Raw genomic sequence first — 20,361 nt, forward strand, 5'->3', positions numbered from 1 at the left:
TGGAGAGGAATATGGAACTATACTCAAAGAGCAATGAAACTGATCATATTCTTTGACCCAGCAATGCTGATCCTATCCTTCTATCTCGGAAAAAAAAAAAACCTGAGAAATGGGAAAAGTTCCACAAGTTCCAAGATATTCATTGCAACTCTTTTTTTATATTGGCAAATAATTGGAAATAGAGGGGAAGTCCATTGAGGTGAATGAATGAACATGTTATGATATATGTTGGTTTAGAATACTATTGTTTTATAGGAAACCATAAATGGTGTGACTAAAAAGCATGGAATGAATTACAAGAACTATTGCTGAGTGAAGGAAGTAGAACACTGCACACATTAACAACAATGTGAATTGGTCAACTTTAATGGATGCAGTTTCTCTTAACAGTTCAGAAATCAAGTAAAAACATGAGAGATCTGTTATGGACAACAGCATCTACATCCAGATGAAAAGCAAAACAAAACAAAACAAAATGAAAAAACAAACTACGGAATCTGAATGAACACTATGCTGACTTTTAAAAAATTTCTCTAATGCTTTTCCTTCCTATTTCATGGTTTTCTTTCTTTTTTGTATGCCCTAATTCCTTCATCCAGAAAATTAATAATGTGTAAACATGTTGAACACAAATGATCATATACAATGTTCAATAACCTGTTTGCTACTGAGGGGAATGGAGTGGTTGGAAGAAAATTGTGTAACTTATAAATATGCATGTAGATGAATGTTGAAAAACTTTCCTAAAGTGTAACTGGAAAGATAAAATAAAATATCAATTATAAAATAATTCCAATTTCACAGCCATACATTGCTACTGAAACAAAGAAGCAAACTAAAATAACAATACCAAACAAACAAACCAAAATAACAATACCAAAACAAACAAATCAAAATAATAAATCCAATAATTTTGACTATATGACTTTTTTATATGTTATCAAGGTTTTATAAACCTTTTGTTTCAAGGAGTAAACTTTTTTTTAAGTTAATGGCTGCCATCAAATTGTGCAGTGATCTATGAGCCCAGGAGAATAAACATTTGATACTACTTCCATTTCTCCTCCTTCCAATTGCCACAATGATGGAACTGGTTACCAAGATCATAGTGCCTTTTTTTTAATTTATTGTTTTCTTAGCTTTATTTTGAACCTCTAGTAAACTTTTTATACTTTCCTTGTTTAACCTTATTAAGGTTCTTCTTGATTCCTCTTCAATTCCTGCCATCTTAGTGTCACACCTGCACTTGTAAGATTATTGATCTGAGTCCCCAAAATTGTGACTCAATATATGATTCAATAACATATTCTGTATATAATATAAGTAAATAAGATGACAATGTACAGTTTTCTTATATTCTTTTACACGAACTTAAATTAATCACTTGGTCCCTCTTCTATTCTAACTATTGCTTCTTGGTTCACATATAGGTTGTTCAGGAGACAACCTTTAGGAGTACTTCCCAAATTTTGCTAGGCTCCACAATCAAAGACTTTAGTATGATCTATGAAGCAGAAGTAGATTTTTTTTTCCTGAAATTACTTTGCTTCCTTCAGAATACAGTGAATATTGGTTTCTAGATCCTCTGCCTCTTTTTAATTTTTTAAATTTTTTAACCCAGCAATATACAAAGGCAAGTCACAAAATTAACTTCTAAAAACTTGAGTTCCAAATTATCTCCCTTCCTCCCACCTCACTACCCACATTGAGTGAGCCAGTTATTTGATGTAGGTTAGGAATATGTAGCCATCCTGATGGATTCGCAAGTGAATTCTACCAAATATTTAAGGAAAAATTGGTTCCAATTCTTTATAAACTCTTTGGAAAAATAGGGAAAGCTGGGACTCTGCCTAACTCTTTCTATGAAATCAATATGGTGCTGTTACCTAAATCAGGAAGAGTTAAAACAGAGAAAGAAAATTATAGACCTATTTCCCTGATGAATATAGATGCAAAAATATTAAATAAAATCTTAGAAAAAGGATTACAACAAGTTATCAGCAGGATAATGCATTATGATCAAGTAGGATTTATTCCAGGAATGCAGGGTTGGTGCAATATTAGGAAAACTGTTAGTATACTCAATTATATCAACAACAACTGTATCATAAACCATATGATCATATCAATAGATGCTGGAAAAGCTTTTGACAAAAATACAGCATCGATTCCAATTAAAAATACTAGAGAGTGTAGGAATAAATGGACTGTTCCTTAAAATTATTAGCAGTATCTATTTGAAACCATCAACAAGCATTATATTCAAAGGGGAGTGGATAGAGGCATTCCCAATAAGATCAGGGGTGAAGCAAGGGTGCCCATTATCACCACTACTATTCAGTATTGTATTAGAAATGTTAGCATCAGCAATTAGAGAAGAAAAAGAAATTGAAGGAATTAGAATTGGGAAGAGACAAAACTCTCACTCTTTGCAGATGACATTATGATTTACCTAGAGAATCCCAAGAAATCAACCAAAAAACTATAGGAAACAATTAGCAATTTTAGCAAAGTTGCAGGTTATAAAATAAACCCTCATAAATCCTCAACTTTACTATATATGCCTAGCAAGATACAGCAGGAAGAGCTAGAAAGAGAAATTTCATTCACAATAACCTCAGACAATATAAAATACTTGGGAGTCTATTTGCCAAGACAGACTCATAATCTTTTTTAAAGCAATTATAAAACACTTCTCACACAAATTAAATCAGATTTAAATAACTTGGCAAATATCAACGTCTCATGGATAGGTAGAGATAATATAATAAAAATGACAATTCTACCAAAACTAAACTATCTGTTTAGTGCCCTACCAATGAAAATTCCAAAAATTACTTTAATGAGTTAGAAAAAATTGTAAGTAAATTCATATGGAGAAATAAAAATTCAAGAATTGCCAGGAGCTTAATGAAAAAACATGTAAAAGAAGGTGGCTTAGCCCTACCTGAACTAAAATCACATTATAAAGCATCAGTCATCAAAACTGTTTGGTATTGGCTAAGAAATGGAGTGGTGGACCAGTGGAATAGACTAGGTGTAAAAGCAGGAGATGATTATAGTAATCTGCTCTTCCTTAAACCCAAAGAGTCCAGCCATTGGGATGAAAACTCCCTCTTTGATAAAAACTGCAGAGTAATTGGAAGTTAGCATGGAAGAAACTTAGATTAGACCAATAACTAACACCCTTTCCCAAGATAAGATCCAAATGGTTACAGGACTTAGACATAAAAAAACAATACTATAACCCAATTAGAAGATCAAGGACTAGTTTACCTGTCAGATCTATGGAAAGGGGAGCAGTTTCTGACTAAAGAAGAGTTGGAGAACATCACCAAAAACCAATTAGCTGATTTCAATTACATTAAATTAAAAAGCTTTTGCCCAGATAAAACCACTCTAACCAAGATCAAAAGAAATGTAGTAAATTGGGAAACAATCTTTAAAGCTAATGACTCTGACAAAGGAATCATTTCTAAAATATACAGACAACTGAGTCATATTTTTAAAAACAAAAAAAAAAACATTCTCCCATTGACAAATGATCAAAGGTTATGCAAAGGCAATTTACAGATGAGGAGATCAAAGCAATTCATAGCCATATGAAAAAATCCTCTAAACCATTAATTATTAGAGAATTCAAATTAAAGCTTTTCTGAGGCACCACCTCATACCTCTCAGATTGGCCAATATGACCAAAAAGGACAATGATCATTGTTGGAAGGGATGTGGGAAATCTGGGAAACTATTGCACTGTTGGTGGAGCTGTGAACTCATCCAACCCTTCTGGAGAACTATTTGGAACTACACCCAAAGGGCAACAAAAATGTGCATACCCTTTGACCCAGCAATACCACTAGTGGGTCTATATCCTGAATAGATAAAGAAAAAGGGTAAAAACATTACTTGTACAAAAAATATTTATAGCAGCCCTTTTTGTGGTGGCAAAGAATTGGAAATCAAATAAATGTCCTTCAATTGGGGAATGGCTTAGCAAACTGGTATATGTATGTCATGGAATACTATTGTTTTAATAGAAACCAGGAGGGACAGGATTTCAGGGAAGCCTGGAGGGATTTGCATGAACTGATGCTGAGTGAGATGAGCAGAACCAGCAAAAACACTGTACACCCTAACAGCAACATGGGAGTGATTATCAACCTTGAAGGACTTGCTCATTCCATCAGTTCAACAATCGGGAGCAATTTTGGGCTGTCTGCAAAGGAGAGTGCCATCTGTATCTAGTTAAAGAGCTGGAGTTTGAACAAAGTTCAAGGACTATTCCCTTTAATTTAGGAAAAAACCCAGATATCTTATTGTCTGATCTTGTTACCTTTTAAAATTCTTGTCTCTTCCCTAAGGATATGATTTCTTTCTCATCACACCCAATTTGGATCAAGGTACAACATGGAAACAAAGTAAAGACTGATTGATTCCTTTCCGTGGGGGGTGGGGGGAGGAAAGTAAGATTGAGGGGAAAATTGTAAAACTCAAATAATATCTTTAATCAAAAATTAATTAAAAAAAGAATATGTAGCCATGGATAGAGCACTGGCCCTGGAGTCAGGAGTACCTGAATTCAAATCCAGACTCAGACTCTTAATAATTACCTAGCTGTGTGTCCTTGGGCAAGCCACTTAAACCCATTGCCTTGTAAAAACTAAAAAAAAAAAACTAAAAAAAAAGAATATGTAGCCATGACACACACATCACTACAATAGTCATATAATAAAAGTAAACAATCCCCCCCTCCCCCAACAAGAAAGAGAAACCTCAAGGAAAATAAAGTGTGTGGAGGAAAAATCCTGCTTCAGTCTCTATTCAGACATCATCAGATCTTTGTTTGGGGTTAATAGCATTCTTTATCATAAGTCCATGAGAGAAATTGCTTCAATATTTTTCCCACAATTGCTATTATCAGTTCTTTTCCCTATTTTATTCCCGAACCCCGATTTGTTCTAGTCTCTCTCTCCTTTGCACATGTCTCTCCTCAAAAGTATGCTGTATCTGATTACCTTCTCCCACGATCTTTTCTCTCTGCTCTCACCTAAATTTCCCATTTTCTCCCTCTGTCCCCTTTCTCCAATCCCTTTCCTTTCCTATTTCCCTCTAAGGAAAAATAGATATCTACATCCAATTGACTGTGTATGTTGCTTCCTCTCTGAGTCACTTCCAGTGAGAGTAATGACTCTCACTCCTCTCACATTCCCCCCTCTTCCACTCCATTACAAAAGGTTTTCCTTGCCTCTTTTATGTGAAATAACTTAAATTATGAGCGACTTTATATTGAACTAATTTTATTCCTGCATGGGAAGATGATATTGATAATTCATATGAACCTTCTCCATAATTAAGGCGATTGGAAGGAACATATATAAACAAGGGATGGGGAAGGAGTTGAATTTGAAGGTAAGATATATTTAGAAATATGGAGTTAATGGATGAGAAAGAATATACCAGGAGATAAGAAAAAGAGAGGTAATGAGAGGTTGAAGCAAGAGTGAAAGAGAGAGAGAGAGACAGAGAGAATATTGAAGCAATTTCTCTGATGCACTTATGATAGAGAATTCTATCCACCCAAAAGAAAGATCTGATTGTGTCTGAATAGAAACTGAAGCACAATCTTCACCACCACCACTGGTCTGGGCACCAATCTCATTCTAATGTTGCAAAGTTTTCCTGCTGAGCTTCCCAATTGTTCTTGGCAATTCCTGGACTGAGAGGTCTGGAACTAACACCACTGACACTGATTCTGTCACCCCTCCTGGGACCCAGGGACCCAGTGGGATGTTCCTAGTTGATTGGAGCCTGTTATCTCTAGTGTGTGACTGGTCAAATCTGTGGGTCCTTTCAAACTGTAGTGTAACAGCATTTCCTGCACATCATGTAAACTGTCTTGGACGGGAAAATTGTTTCGCTTAGTCTTTTTGTGGATTCTGCACCTCTAGAATTTACTTAGAGTCATTATTTAAAGGAATTTAAAATGGTCATGGGAAGAGCTTATGGGAGTTCTCTACCTCCACTCTTCCATTTTGGCTCTGACTCCCTAATATTCTGCCCCTAATTAAAAAAAAAAAAAGCCTGCTCCTCTGACCATTCTCAGTTAATATAATTTTTCTGGTATTTGGAATGAGAGCAATTGTTTACTAATTTAAACATTTGTTTACTTTGCCTTTCTTTATAATTGCTACATAAATTGATAATTTTCCAATCTAGTGGCCATTGAAGACTTTTCCAAATTTTCTAGTGTAGTCAGAACAATGCATTATCAACATTATTTTAAACAACTCAGCTGGAAATCCATCAGCTTCACTAGCTTGCTTTAGAAATGCTTCTTAAGGCCCACTTGATTTCACTCTGCTCTAGATCAATAACTACACTATCACTACTGGTGATGTTAGTATACTTATTTTGTGAATTCTTGTTACTTGCTCTTTTTTAGGTTTTTGCAAGGCAAATGACCTTATGTGACTTGCCCATGGACACACAGCTAGGTAATTATTAAGTGTCTGAGGTCAGATTTGAACTTAGTTACTCCTGACTCCAGGGCCGGTTCTCTATCCACTGTACCACCTAACAGTCCCTTGCTCCTTCTTCTTAAGCTCATCTCCTTCGGTTAAATCCTTACCATCTTTGTCATTTATCATGCCCATTCTTAATGATATGTTCAATTGATATGTACAATTTTGTTGATCTCATCTGTCCTATTCTATTGCTTTTCTATTACTTTTAATTAAAAGAACATTTGTTATCTCTTCTTTCTATTCTCTAGATTTCATCAAATATGTATATCCTTCCCTTTCTCCTTTACCTTTATTTCTTCAGTTATTTGTAAAATCTTATGATAATCATTTTGTTTTCTGTCCTTTCCTTCTCAAAAGAATATTTTATCATTTTGTTGCTGTTGTTACTGTTTCCTGCACAACACTGCTGACTTCTGTCTGCAATTTGTCAAGCACTCTATCTCATCCCTTCAATCTATTTATCACCTCCACTTCATATTCATAAGGTATTTACTAATAATAGTTCTTAGCACGTTTTCTGGTCAAGATGGCAGAGAAGTCAGGAATTTTGTTAAACTCTCCTGATTTTCTCTCAGAAAAGATATTAACCAAGTCTCTTAACACATTTTAGAGTGACAGAACCCACAAAAGAACAAAGTGGAACATTGTCCAGCTCAGTCTGCCATAGAGAAAGTGTGCTTGTGTACAGTGCTGAGAGCAAAGACGCAGTGCTGCTGCACTAGCCTGAGGTACTAGTCTGAAAAAGAGACTTTTGCAGTTTGGACTGTGCAATGGGTGGGCTGGAAGAACTCCAGAACATTGGGAAGGCTACAGCAAAAGTGCCCAGGACCCCCACTGAATTGGAACATCTGGTCTGGACAGCCCAACCTGGATAGTGAACTGGCATTTATGCATTTATGCTCAGTAGAGCCTGGTTCTCTTCTCTACAGAATCCCAAATACAGGTATATTCACCTTTCTCAGTGATCCAGGGAGTAGGCAACTGATTTCTCAGTGCTGATGGTTCAGAGAGTGAAAGCCTTTGGTATTTCTAGCCCAAATGGCCTAAGCCAGCAACTGGATTGCCTGTGCAAGCATCCCAGAGACAGGCCCAGGTATTCCTAGCAATACCAGGGATACAGGGATTAGGAAGATGGAAACCCCAGTTCAGACAATTCAGAGAGGAAGCCTCAGGCATTCCTTATGGAATGGTCCACTAAGCAATTCCTGGAGTTCCTAAAACTGAGGAACCCAAGTAAGGAAATAAGACTCCAGAAGTTTCTCAACATCTAAGGCCATGAGGCAACTCCTGTTCCAAACCAAAAACCTTAGTATAGGGCTCAGTAACAAATTCAAAAACAGATAAGAAAAGTCAGAGAAATCAAAGAGAAAGTTACCTTGCAGATAAGTATGGACAAAACACTAGCTCAAAAAAGGAGGACAGAAAGGTGTTACATGTGAAGCTTCAGAGGAGAATAGGAAATGTTCTCCAGCCCAGAAAGACCTCTTTGAATAGTTATGAATGGATTTTAAAAAACAAATCCTTTTTTAAAAAAATTTCCCTCTGCCTCCCCAGCTTCATGTAAAAACAAGTTTCAACATTGATTTCCAAAACCTTGAGTTTCAAACTATCACCTTTCTCATTCTCCACCACCGAGAAATCAAATTACTTTATATTGGTTAATATATGTAGCCATGGAAAACACTACAATATAAATATTGTAAAAGTAAACATAAACCCACATATATACACAAAAGAGAAACATAAAGAAAAAAAAGTTTTAAATGTTTGTTTCAGTCTGTATTCAGACACAATCACTTGTCTTTGGGATGGATAGCATCCTTTACCACTAGTCCTTCAGAGTTCTCTTGGATCATAGAATTGCTGAGAACATTCACAACTGATCATCAATATTGTTGTTACTTTGTATAGGGTATATATCCCAATGTATCTGCTCGTGTGAGCACTCTGCTATCCACTTTCATTTTATTGGATACTTCATCCCATTCATATGTACAATTATAATTACTAAGTCTTTATTACTCCCCATGCTATCTCTACTTCATTTGCACTTTTCTCCCCTCCTTTCACCCTATCCGTTTCCAACATCCTGATCATTATTTCTCATAGCAGAACAATATTTCATCTCTATCACATACCACAATTTGTTCATTCCACAACCAATGCACATCCTGCCATGACTAGAGGTTGTCATAATTATCTGTATTCATATAGATTATTTTCTTTCTGTATTTTATCTCTTCTAGAATATAGATCTAGCTGTAGCACTGCTAAGCCAAACGATAGTCATGGCTTTATAGCCCTTTCGGCATAACTGGAATAAGAAATGTAAGAGCAAATTAACATTTTGCAACAAAAAGTGATACAAGAAAACAAATCCTTTAAAATACAATTGGGCAAATACAAAAAGAAAATTATTCCTTCAAAACTACAGTTGGGTAAATAGAAAAAGATAGAAGCTGTTTTAAACATAATATTTGAACAAATACAAAAGCTAACTTAAGAAAACAACTCCTTGAAAATTAGACTGGAATTTTGGTAAGCTAATGATTCCATGAGACACCAAGAATCTGTTAAACAAATCCATAAATATTAAAAAAAAAATAGAAGAAAATAAAAAACAACCCATGGCTTAAACAACTGACCTGGAAAACAGATCCAGGAGAGACCATTTCAGAACAACAGGACTACTTGAAAGTCATATTCACAAAGAACCTGGATATAATTCTTCAGTAAATTGTCAAGGAGAACTTCCCTGACATCCTGGAGCCAGAGGCCCTAATAGTCATTGACAAAATCCTGGCGATCACCTCCTAAAAATAATACCTAATGAAAATACAAAGGAATATTACAGGCAAACTCCAGAATTATCAGATCAAGGGGGAAAATCCTACAAGCAGCCAGAGAGAAGTAATGCAAATAAGAAATAGTCACAGTCAAGATTGCACAGGACTAGGCTGCATAAATCCTAAAGGATGAATGGACTTGGAATATGATATTTTGGAGTGCAAGGGAGCTTAGATTACAACCAAGAATCAATTACCCAGGAAAATTGAATTTGCTCTTTCAGGGGAAAAGATAGACATTTAGCAAAGTAGTTGACTTTCAGGCATTCCTGCTAAAAAGACAAAAGCTGATGAGAAAAAATGCTGGGGAAAAGAAAAACTTGCAATTCAATAAGATTAACCAGATACATCCCTACCTGGGAGGAAGATTCCATAACTCTTAAGAATCGTAAATCTATAATAGGGGATATAATTAGGTTGAAATTACAGAAATAAGTTGTTTTTGATGGAATGATTTAAATAAATTAAGAAATTAAAAAAGGGGGGATTGAAAAGAAATGGGAGGAAGGAAGAGGCAGAATGGGGTAAATCAGATCAAAACAAGAGGTTCAAAGGACATATTGTAGTAGAAAAAAAAGAAGGGAGGTATTGAAACCCGTTTGAATCTTACTTTCATTGGAATTGGCCCAAAGAGTGAATAGTACACATAATTTGCTTTAGAATGGAAGGGAAAAGGGGGAGGGAAGGGAAGGAGAGACTGAGAGAAGTGAGGGAAGGAAGAAGAGGAAAAGGGAGGGTGGCTGATAGAATAGGAGACTGATTGAAGGAGGTGAAGCAAGACATTGTTGTGAAGGGATAGGGTGAAAGGAGGGGAAAAACAAATGAAGGGGCAATAGCATGGAGTGTAATAAAATGTTAGTAATTATATCTATACATATAAATGGGATGTACATATAAAACAGAAAGTGATAACAAAGTGGATTAAATAAGAGAAACCTACAGTATGTTGCTTACAAGAAATACATTTAAAGAGAGAAATGCATATAGAGTAAAAACTATGGTAGATTGAAAACAATTATAAAACACTTCTCACACAAATTAAATCAGATTTAAATAACTGGACAAATATCAACTGCTCATGGATAGGTAGAGCTAATATAATAAAAATGACAATTCTACCAAAACTATACTATCTGTTTAGTGCCCTACCAATCAAAATTCCAAAAAAAATTACTTTAATGAGTTAGAAAAAATTGTAAATAAATTCATATGCAGGAATAAAAAGTCAAGAATTTCCAGGAGCTTAATGAAAAGAAAATGCAAACAAAGGTGGCTTAGCACTACCCGATCTAAAATTATATTATAAAGCATCTGTCATCAAAAACTGTTTGGTATTGGCTAAGAAATAGATTGGTGGACCAGTGGAACAGACTAGGTGTAAAAGCAGGAGAGGATTATAGTAATCTGCTGTTTGATAAACTCAAAGAGTCAGGCCACCTGGATAAAAACTCCCTCTTTGATAAAAACTGCTGGGATAATTGGAAGTTAGTATGGAAGAAACTTAGATTAGACCAACACCTCACACCCTTTACCAAGATAAGATCCAAATGGTTACAGGATTTAGACATAAAAAACAATACTATAAGCAAATTAGAAGATCAAGGACTAGTCTACCTGTCAGATCTATGGAACGGGGAACAGTTTATGCCTAAGGAAGAGTTGGAGAACATCACTAAAAACCAATTAGATGATTTCAATTACATTAAATTAAAAAGTTTTTGCACAGATAAAACCAATGTAATCAAGATCAAAAGAAAAGTAGTAAATTGGGAAACAATCTTTACAACCTAATGATTCTGACAAAGGACTCATTTCTAAAATATACAGAGAACTGAGCCATATTTTTAAAACAAAAACCATTCCCCATTTGACAAGTGGTCAAAGGATGTGCAAAGGCAATTTACAGATGAGGAGATCAAAGCAATTCATAGCCATATAAAAAAATGCTCTAAATCATTAATTGTTAGAGAAATGCAAATTAAAGCTTTGCTGAGGTACCAACTCATACCTCTCAGATTGGCCAGTATGACCAGGAAGGATAATGATCATTGTTGGAAGGGATGTGGGAAATCTGGGACACTATTACACTGTTGGTGGAGCTGTGAACTCATCCAACCCTTCTGGAGAGCTATTTGGAACTATGCCCAAAGGGCAACAAAAATGTGCATACCCTTTGACCCAGCAATACCACTAGTGGGTCTATATCCTGAATAGATAAAGAAAAAGGGTAAAAACATTACTTGTACAAAAAATATTTATAGCAGCCCTTTTTGTGGTGGCAAAGAATTGGAAATCAAATAAATGTCCTTCAATTGGGGAATGGCTTAGCAAACTGGTATATGTATGACATGAAATACTATTGTTTTAATAGAAACCAGGAGGGACAGGATTTCAGGGAAGCCTGGAGGGATTTGCATGAACTGATGCTGAGTGAGATGAGCAGAACCAGAAAAACACTGTACACCCTAACAGCAACATGGGAGTGATGTTCAACCTTGAAGGACTTGCTCATTCCATCAGCACAACAAAATTGAGAACAATTTTAGGCTGTCTGCAAAGGAGAGTACCATCTGTATCCAGATAAGGAGCTGTGGAGTTTGAACAAAGTACAAGGACTATTCCCTGTAATCCGGGGAAAAAAAAACCCAGATGTCTTATTGTTTGATCTGGTTACCTCTGAGAATTCTGTTCTCTTTAAACATATGATTTCTCTCTCATCACACCCAATTTGGATCAAGGTACAACATGGAAACAAAGTAAAGACTGACTGAGTGCTATCTGTGGGGTGGGGGTGGAGGGAGGGAAGCAAGATTGGGGGAAAATTGTAAAACTCAAATAACATCTTTAATAAAAATCAAAAAAAAAACTATGGTAAAATTTATTCTGTTTCTTTTGAAGTGAAAAAATTAAAAACTTTTGGACAATTAAAATCAATGTAACCAAGATTAAAAGAAAGGCACTAAGTTGAGAAAAAAAATTTTACAGCTATAGTTTGTGATAAAAGACTCATTTTGAAAATATATAGACGTAAAGGCAGTTTATAGATGAGGAAATCAAAGTGGTACATAGTCATATGAAAATTGCTCTAAATTATCACTTATTAGGGAAATGCACATTAAAGCATCTCTGAGGTACCACTTTATGCCTCTCAGACTGGCCATTATGACCAGAAAGGACAATGATCAATATTGGAAGTGATATGGGAAATCTGGGACACTAATACATTGTTGGTGGTACTATGAACTCATCCAACCCTTCTGGAGAGCTATTTGGAATTGCACACAAAGGGCACAAAAAAGTGCTTATCTTTTGATACAGCAATAACACTAAGGGGTCTATACCCTGAAGAGATTATGAAAAAGGGTAAAAATATCACTTGTATAAAAATATTCATAGCATCCCTGTTTATGATAGCAAAGAACTGGAAATTAAGTGAATGTCCTTTGATTGGAGAATGACTTAAGAAACTATGTTATGTGTATGTCATAGAACACTATTTTTCTATTAGAAACTAGGTTGAGAATTCAGCGAAGCCTGGAAGGACTTGCACAAACTGATGATGAGCAAGATGAGCAGAACCAGAAAAACATTTTACATACTAACACCAACATTGGGGTGTTGTTCAACCTTAATGGACTTTCTCATTCCATCAGTACAACAATCAGGCACAATTTTGGGATATCTGTAATAGAGAATACCATCTATGTCCAGAGAAAGACCTGGGGAGTTTGAACAAAGACCAAACACTATTACCTGTAATTTAAAAAAATTATCTTATTATGTAATTTTGCTTCTCTTATACTTCATTTTTTTCCCTTGAGGATATGATTTCTCTCTCATCACATTCAACTTAGATCAATGTATACCATGGAAACAATGTAAAGACTAACAGACTGCTTTCTTTGTGAGGGTGAGGGGAGGGAATCAAGATTAGGGGAAAATTATAAAACAAAATAAATAAAATCTTTCAGTAAAAGAAAATATATAGAGAACTGAGTCAAATTCATAATATAATTTATTTCCCAATGGATAAATGATCAAAAGATATGAAAAGGCAATTTCTCAGATAAATGAATTTAAGCTATCTATAATCATATCAAAAAGTAGTCTAATTCATTATTGATTAGAAAACTAAAAATTAAATCAATTCTGAGGTACCAAATCAAATATTTCTGATTGTTCAATATGACTGAAAAGGAAAATGATCATTGTTGGAGGCAATATGGGAAAATAGGGACACTATTTCATTATTGGTGAAGTTGTGAATTGATTGAAAAATTGAAAAAATTTGGAATCATATCCAAAGGACAATATACCATTTGATCCAGTAATACTTCTCTATCCCAAAGAGATCACAAAAAATTCATTAAGATCCATATGCACAAAAATATTCAAAGCAGTTCTTTTTGTGGTGTCAAAAATTGGAAATTGAGGGGATGCCTATCAATCTCAAAAATGATTGAACAAATTATGGTATATGAATGTGATGGAGCACTATTGTTCTTTAAGGAACCAAGAGGGGGCAATTTCAGAATAGCCTGAAAAGACTAGCATGAACTGATGGTTAATGTAATGAGCAGAACCAGAACATTACACAAATTAACAGCAATATTAGATGATGATCAACTCTGATGGATTTATGCATTCAGCTGGACAATAGTCAAAGACTGGTCAAAAAGACTTGTGATGGAAAATATCATCCATATCCAGAGAAGGAACTCTGGAGTTTAAATGTAGGCTAAAGTTTGCTATCTCATCTTTGGTATTATGTGTTTTTTTCTCTGTAATGTTTTCTTCCAATTTGTATTTCATTCTTATTTCACTGCATGGTTAATATGGATCTAAATTTAACATGGTCATACATGCTTGACCTATATTAAATTACTTTCTTTCAGTGGGAAGAATGAGAGTAGGGCTGAAGGGAGAAAAATATGAAGCCCCAAACTCTGTAAAATAAAAATATTGATATAGGTGGATCAAACAGTAAATAATAGAAATAATCAATAATTACATACAAGTAAATGTTACTAATGACACATCATACCAAAATTAATAGGATGCAGCTGTTAGTTTTGAGGGGAAGCTTTGTATCCTTAAATGCCTATATAAATATAAAATAGAAAGAAAATACCAATGAATTGAGTATGCAACTAAGAAAGTTAAAAAAAGAAAAAATAAAGATCCCTGATTAAATATCAAATTAGAAATTCTGAAAATCAATGGTGAGATGAATAAAATTGAATGTAAAAAAACCCATTGATCTAATAAATAAAACTAAGAGTTGGTTTTATGAAAAAGCCAATAAAATAGATAATTAGTTAATGTGGTTAACAGAAAGAAGAAAAACAAATTACAAGTATTAAAATACAAAGGGTGAGCTAATCACTAATGAGGAAGAAATTAAATAGATAATGTAGAGCTAATTTGCTGAACTGTATGGCAATAAACTGGACAACCCAAGTGAAATGAATGAATACTTGCAAAAATTCAAACTTCCTAGTTCAAAAGTAGAATAAGTTGAATATTTAAATAACCTCATTTCTGAAAAAAGAAGTTGAAGAAGTTATCTATAAACTTAAGAAAAAGACTTCACATTCAGGTGGATTCACAAGTAAATTCTATGAAACATTTAAGGAATAATTAATTCCTCTTCTCCATATTTTTTAAGGCACTCTACCAAATTTCTTTTGTGACACCAACGTGGTTCTGATACTTAAACCAGGAAGAACTAAAAAAAGACAAGAAAATACAATTACCATAGCTCTATGGTCAGGATTACAAAGGATTTGGTAGCAACTATATTAAGGGCTCCTAGGACTTAGAATATGGTATTCTGGAAGTCAAATGTGCTTGGTTTATAACCGAAAATGAGCTAACCAGTAAAACTGACATTCTCTTCAGGGGAAAAGATGGATTTTCAATGAAATATGGGGACTTTCAAACTTTCTGATTGAAACAAGAGCTGAGTTTAATATCCAAGTACAGGACTGAGGTGAAGCATAGGGAAGTTGGACAGGGACTAATTATGAGGAATTTAATGATGTGTATTCCTGCATGACAAGAAGATAGTGATAACTCATATGAACTTTTTCATTTATAAGAGGTGTTAGAAGGAGCATATATGGAGGGAAGTACAGGAGGAAGTTGAATTTAATAGCATAAAGATAGCGTGATTAAGGAAAGAACTGGGAGGAAGGGAAAGGAGTGGTAGAATGGGTTAAAATATTCACATAAAACTTTTGCAGTGGAGTGGAAGGGGGAGTGAATGAGACTTCAATTTCTTTTTTATAAAAAATTATTTATTTTCATCCATTTGCAAATGTATATTTTTAAGTTACAAAATTTTATTACACCCTCCCTTCACACCCCACTCCCCTCAACAGTGAACAGTCAGGTTAGCATTGTACATACATATTTTGATAGACATATTTACAATTTAGTCATTTTCAGGATGAGGAATTAGCATTATGGGTACAGGAGAGAGATAAATGAGAGAAAATGTTTATCAAATGTTAATAAGATTCTGAAAGATCGATGTGTGTGTGTATGTGTGTGTGTGTGTGTGTGTGTGTTTGGTTTTATTTTTCTTCCCAAGTGGGCATAATATAGTCCATATCTGGATTAATAGTTGCCCTAGCTCTCTGACTGCTGAGAGGAGTTGCTTCCATCAAGGTTGTTCATTCCACAATGTTGTTGTTGATGTGGACATTATTCTCTTGGTTCTACTCCCTTCACTCAGCATCACATCCCATAGATCATTCCATGATTCTCTAGAGTATGACCATTTATGGTTTCTTATAGAACATTAGTATTTCATAGTATTCAGATGCCATAACTGGTTTAGCCATTCCCCAATTGATTGGCATGCCCTCAATTTGCCAATTCTTTGCCACTACAAAAGGAGTTTCTATGAATTGGCCTTCATTCTCATCAGAAATAGCTCAGTGAAGAAACAACATACACACTTATTAAAGTCATCAATAATTATTATATGTAATAGGGACAATCTTAAAGCATTCCCAGTAAAATCAAGGGTGAAACAAGGATGACCATTATCATCATCATTACGATTTAATATAATATTAGAGTTGCTAACTTTAGTAATAAGAGAAGAAAAAAGAAACTGAAGGAATCAGCATTAGCAATGAGGAAGAAAAGCTTTCACATTTTACACATGATATGATGGTGATGGTATACTTAGAGAATCCAAGAAAATCATCTTTAAAACTCCTTGAATCAATTAAAAAATTCAGAAAAGTAGCAGAATATAAAATAACCCACATAAATCATGAGCATTGCTTTATATAAGGACAACAGACCCCAAGAGCAAGAGATAGAAAGAGAAAATACACTTGACATAATTATAAATAATTTTAAATATTTGGGAATCTTGGGTCTGTCTTGGGTAAGACAAACTCAGAAACTCTATGAACACAATTATAAAGCACTTTTCACCCCCAAAAAATCAAATCTAAATAATTGTGAAAATGTCCATTGCTCACGATTAGATTTATTTAATATAATAAAGACAACTATCTATCCAAATTAAATTACTCATTCAGTGTTATACCAGTCAAACTATGAAACAACTATTTTCCTGAACAAAAAAAATAGTAATCAAATTCATTAGGAATAACAAAAGGTCAAGGGTAGCAAGGGAATTGATAAAAATGAAAAAAATAAGCGAAGGTGAGCTAACTCTACCAGATCTAAAACTATTACTATCAAGTGGCAATCATGAAAAATGCCTAGTACTGTTTAAGAAATAGACTAATGCAATAGTGGATTAGGATAGATTCAAAAGAAACAGTAGTGAATGACTACAGTATTCTACAGTTTGACAAACCCAAAGACAGTAGCATCTGGGATAAGAATTCATTATTTGAAAAAATTGTTGGGAAAACTGGAAAATCATATGGCAAAAACTAGTCATAAACCCACATCTCATACCCTATACCAAAATAAAGTAAAAATGTGTACAAGATTTAGACATAAAGGATGACACGATAGATAAATTAATAGAAGAAATACTCTAACACTAAGATATATGGAAAGGGGAAAATTTTATGATCAAAGTAGAAACAGTATACATTGTAAACTACAAAATGAACAATTTTGACTTTCTATTTTTTAATATGCATTAATATTTCAAATTAATTTTTTTGCACTAATAAAATCTTTGGTGCCACAATTAGAAGAAATCAGAAAGCTGGGAAACAATTTGAGGAGCTCTGAGATAGATCTAAATATTAAAATATATAGAGAATCATTCCCCGATTGATAAAGGGTCAAAGGAAATGAAGTGTTCAAATGAAAAAAAGTAAAGCTATATATAGAAACATATGAAAAAATGTTCCAAATCAATTTTGATTAGAGAAATGCAAATTCAAAGAACTCTGATGTATCACCTCATAGCCATCATATTGACAAAAAATGATAAAAAGGAAAAATAATCAATGTTGGAGAGATTATGGGAGGATTGGAACATTATTGCACTGCTGGTGGAGTTTTGAAATGAATCCACCATTCCAGAGAGCAATATGAAACTCTTCCCTAAGTACAATTAAACTGTTCATTCCCTTGACCTAGCAATTCCAATTCAATTCTAGGCCTATATCCAGAGGAAATAATTTAAAAAAATGAGAAAAGTCCCACATGTTCTAAGTTATTCATGGAAGATCTTTTTTTTTGTAATGGCAAAGAATTGGAAATTAGGGGAATGCCTATCACTATGGAATGTTATTGTTCTATTAAAAAAAACCCATAAATGATAGGGCTCTAGAGAAGCATTGAATGAGTTACAGGATTTGAAGCTGAGTGAAGGGAGCAGAGTCAAGGGAACAACATACTAATAGCAACATTATGAGATGATCAACCTTAAAGGAAGCAGCCTCTCTCAGCAGTTCAGAGAGCTAGTACAGCCATTTTTGTTAGGATATGGATAATGCTCCCCATCCAGAGGAAGATAAGCAAACGAAGCAAAACAAAACAAAAAGTAAAATAAAACAAAATAAAAATAAAAAGCCCTTCAGAATGTGATGAACACATTATAAAAATATCTCTTGTGTATCTCTTTCCATTGATCCTAATAATTTATATCAAAAAATGTCTAATTTGTAAGCATCTTTATTACAAATATATATGTACAATGTTAACCTGATTGTTCACCACTAGGGAGTGGGTGGGAAGAGAGGATGGAAGGAAATTTTATAACTTAAAAATATTCATATGCATATGGATGAATGTTGAAAAACTATCATAACATTTATTTGTAAGAATAAAATACCAATAGAAAAAGATAGATTGTTGAAAACTATCATTGCAAGTACTTGGAAAATAAATAAGCAAATATTTAAATTAAATAAAATAATATATCTTGCCAATATGGTCTGATGGTTTCCCCTACTTCTTAAAATTTAAATATGAATTTTGCAATAAGAAGCTGATCATCATAGCCACAGTCAATTTCAAATCGGTTTTAGCTGACTTTATAGAACTTCTCTACCTTTGCTTTCACAGAATATAATCAGTTTAATTTCAACATTGATCATCTGTCTATATGATGCCCATCTACAGTGCTTCATTTTGAGTTGCTGAAAAAAAGTTTTTTCTTTGACTATTTTAGTCTCTCCTCTGCTTCAATTTGTACTTGAAGACTAAACTCTTCATTTATTACAAACATCTTTTTATTTCTTACTCTAGCATTTCAGTTTCCTGTGATGAATGTGGGGTTTTTTGGTATTATTGTACTGTATTATTTCTAGAAGACAAAGAATTTCTCAAATTTGCCCCCCTTGTCTTCAGTATTTGAAATACAGATTTAAATAACTGTGGTGTTGAATGGATTGTTTAGATTGGAATATAAATTATTCTATCATTTCTGAAATTATACTTCTTTTCTCACTCAATATCTTCTAATGGATTCATGTCCCCTGTATTATATGTAGTGATTCCCTGAATTAAATTTCCATGTATTGAAGTTCACTGATTTCCAGCAAGTAAATATTAAATCATTATATCTTCTATCTGACCACATACAACTTACCTTGGTTCATAGATCTTTTTTTCCTTCTTTTTTTTCTTTCTTTCTTTTTTTGTTTTATTTTATTTTATTTTATTTTTAAATTCTCATTTTGTACAAATGTTTTTTTTTTACATTAATAAAATATTCTTGTTTAAGAGTAAACAAAATACCCCTCCCCCCATGAATATAGACTTGCTTGGACGATAAAGGGGAGAGAAAAAAAATAAAATTAAAAAAAATAATAGTAATAATTGTAGGTATGGCCAGGTGGCACAATGGACGAAGCACCAGCCCTGGAGCCATGAGCACCCGAGCCCACATCCAGCCCCATAGACACAACAATCACCCAGCTGTGTGACATGCAAGCCACCTGATCCCCACTGCCCTGCAAAAACCAAAAAGAAGAAAAGAAAGACCCAAAATAAAATAAAATAGTAATCATAGTAGGGGTGGCTGGGTGGCAGACAGAGTATTGGCCCTTGAGCCAGGAGCACCCAGGTCCAAATCGGGCTTCAGACACCCAAAGATCACCCTGCTATGAGGCCCCAAGCAGGCCACCCAGCCCCATTTGCCCTGCACCCTCCCCCAAATAATAATAATAATAATAAATGTGCTTCAGTCTTTGTTCCAACACCAACAACTCTGTCGCGGGTGGATCACATTCTTTATGGTAAGTCCATCACAAAAGTTGCTTCCATATTTTTCCAGTGTTGCCATTGCTGATCACAACTCCCTCCTTTCTTATTTCTCCACTACCATATACTATATTTTCTCTCTCCTTTCACTCTGACTCTGCTGTAGGGTTGCTGAGTGGCACAGCAGATAGATCCCTGGTCCTGGGGCCAAGAAGCCCTGAGCCCTCATACCACCCCGTAGGCCCAGAATCCACCTGGCCCTGTGGTCCTGGGCAGGCCTTCCAATACCAGCCCCTTGCAAGAAGTAAAAAAAGAAAATGTATTATATCTGA

This window comes from Macrotis lagotis, chromosome 6, assembly GCF_037893015.1.
Source record: "Macrotis lagotis isolate mMagLag1 chromosome 6, bilby.v1.9.chrom.fasta, whole genome shotgun sequence".
Lineage (NCBI taxonomy): Eukaryota > Metazoa > Chordata > Mammalia > Peramelemorphia > Peramelidae > Macrotis > Macrotis lagotis.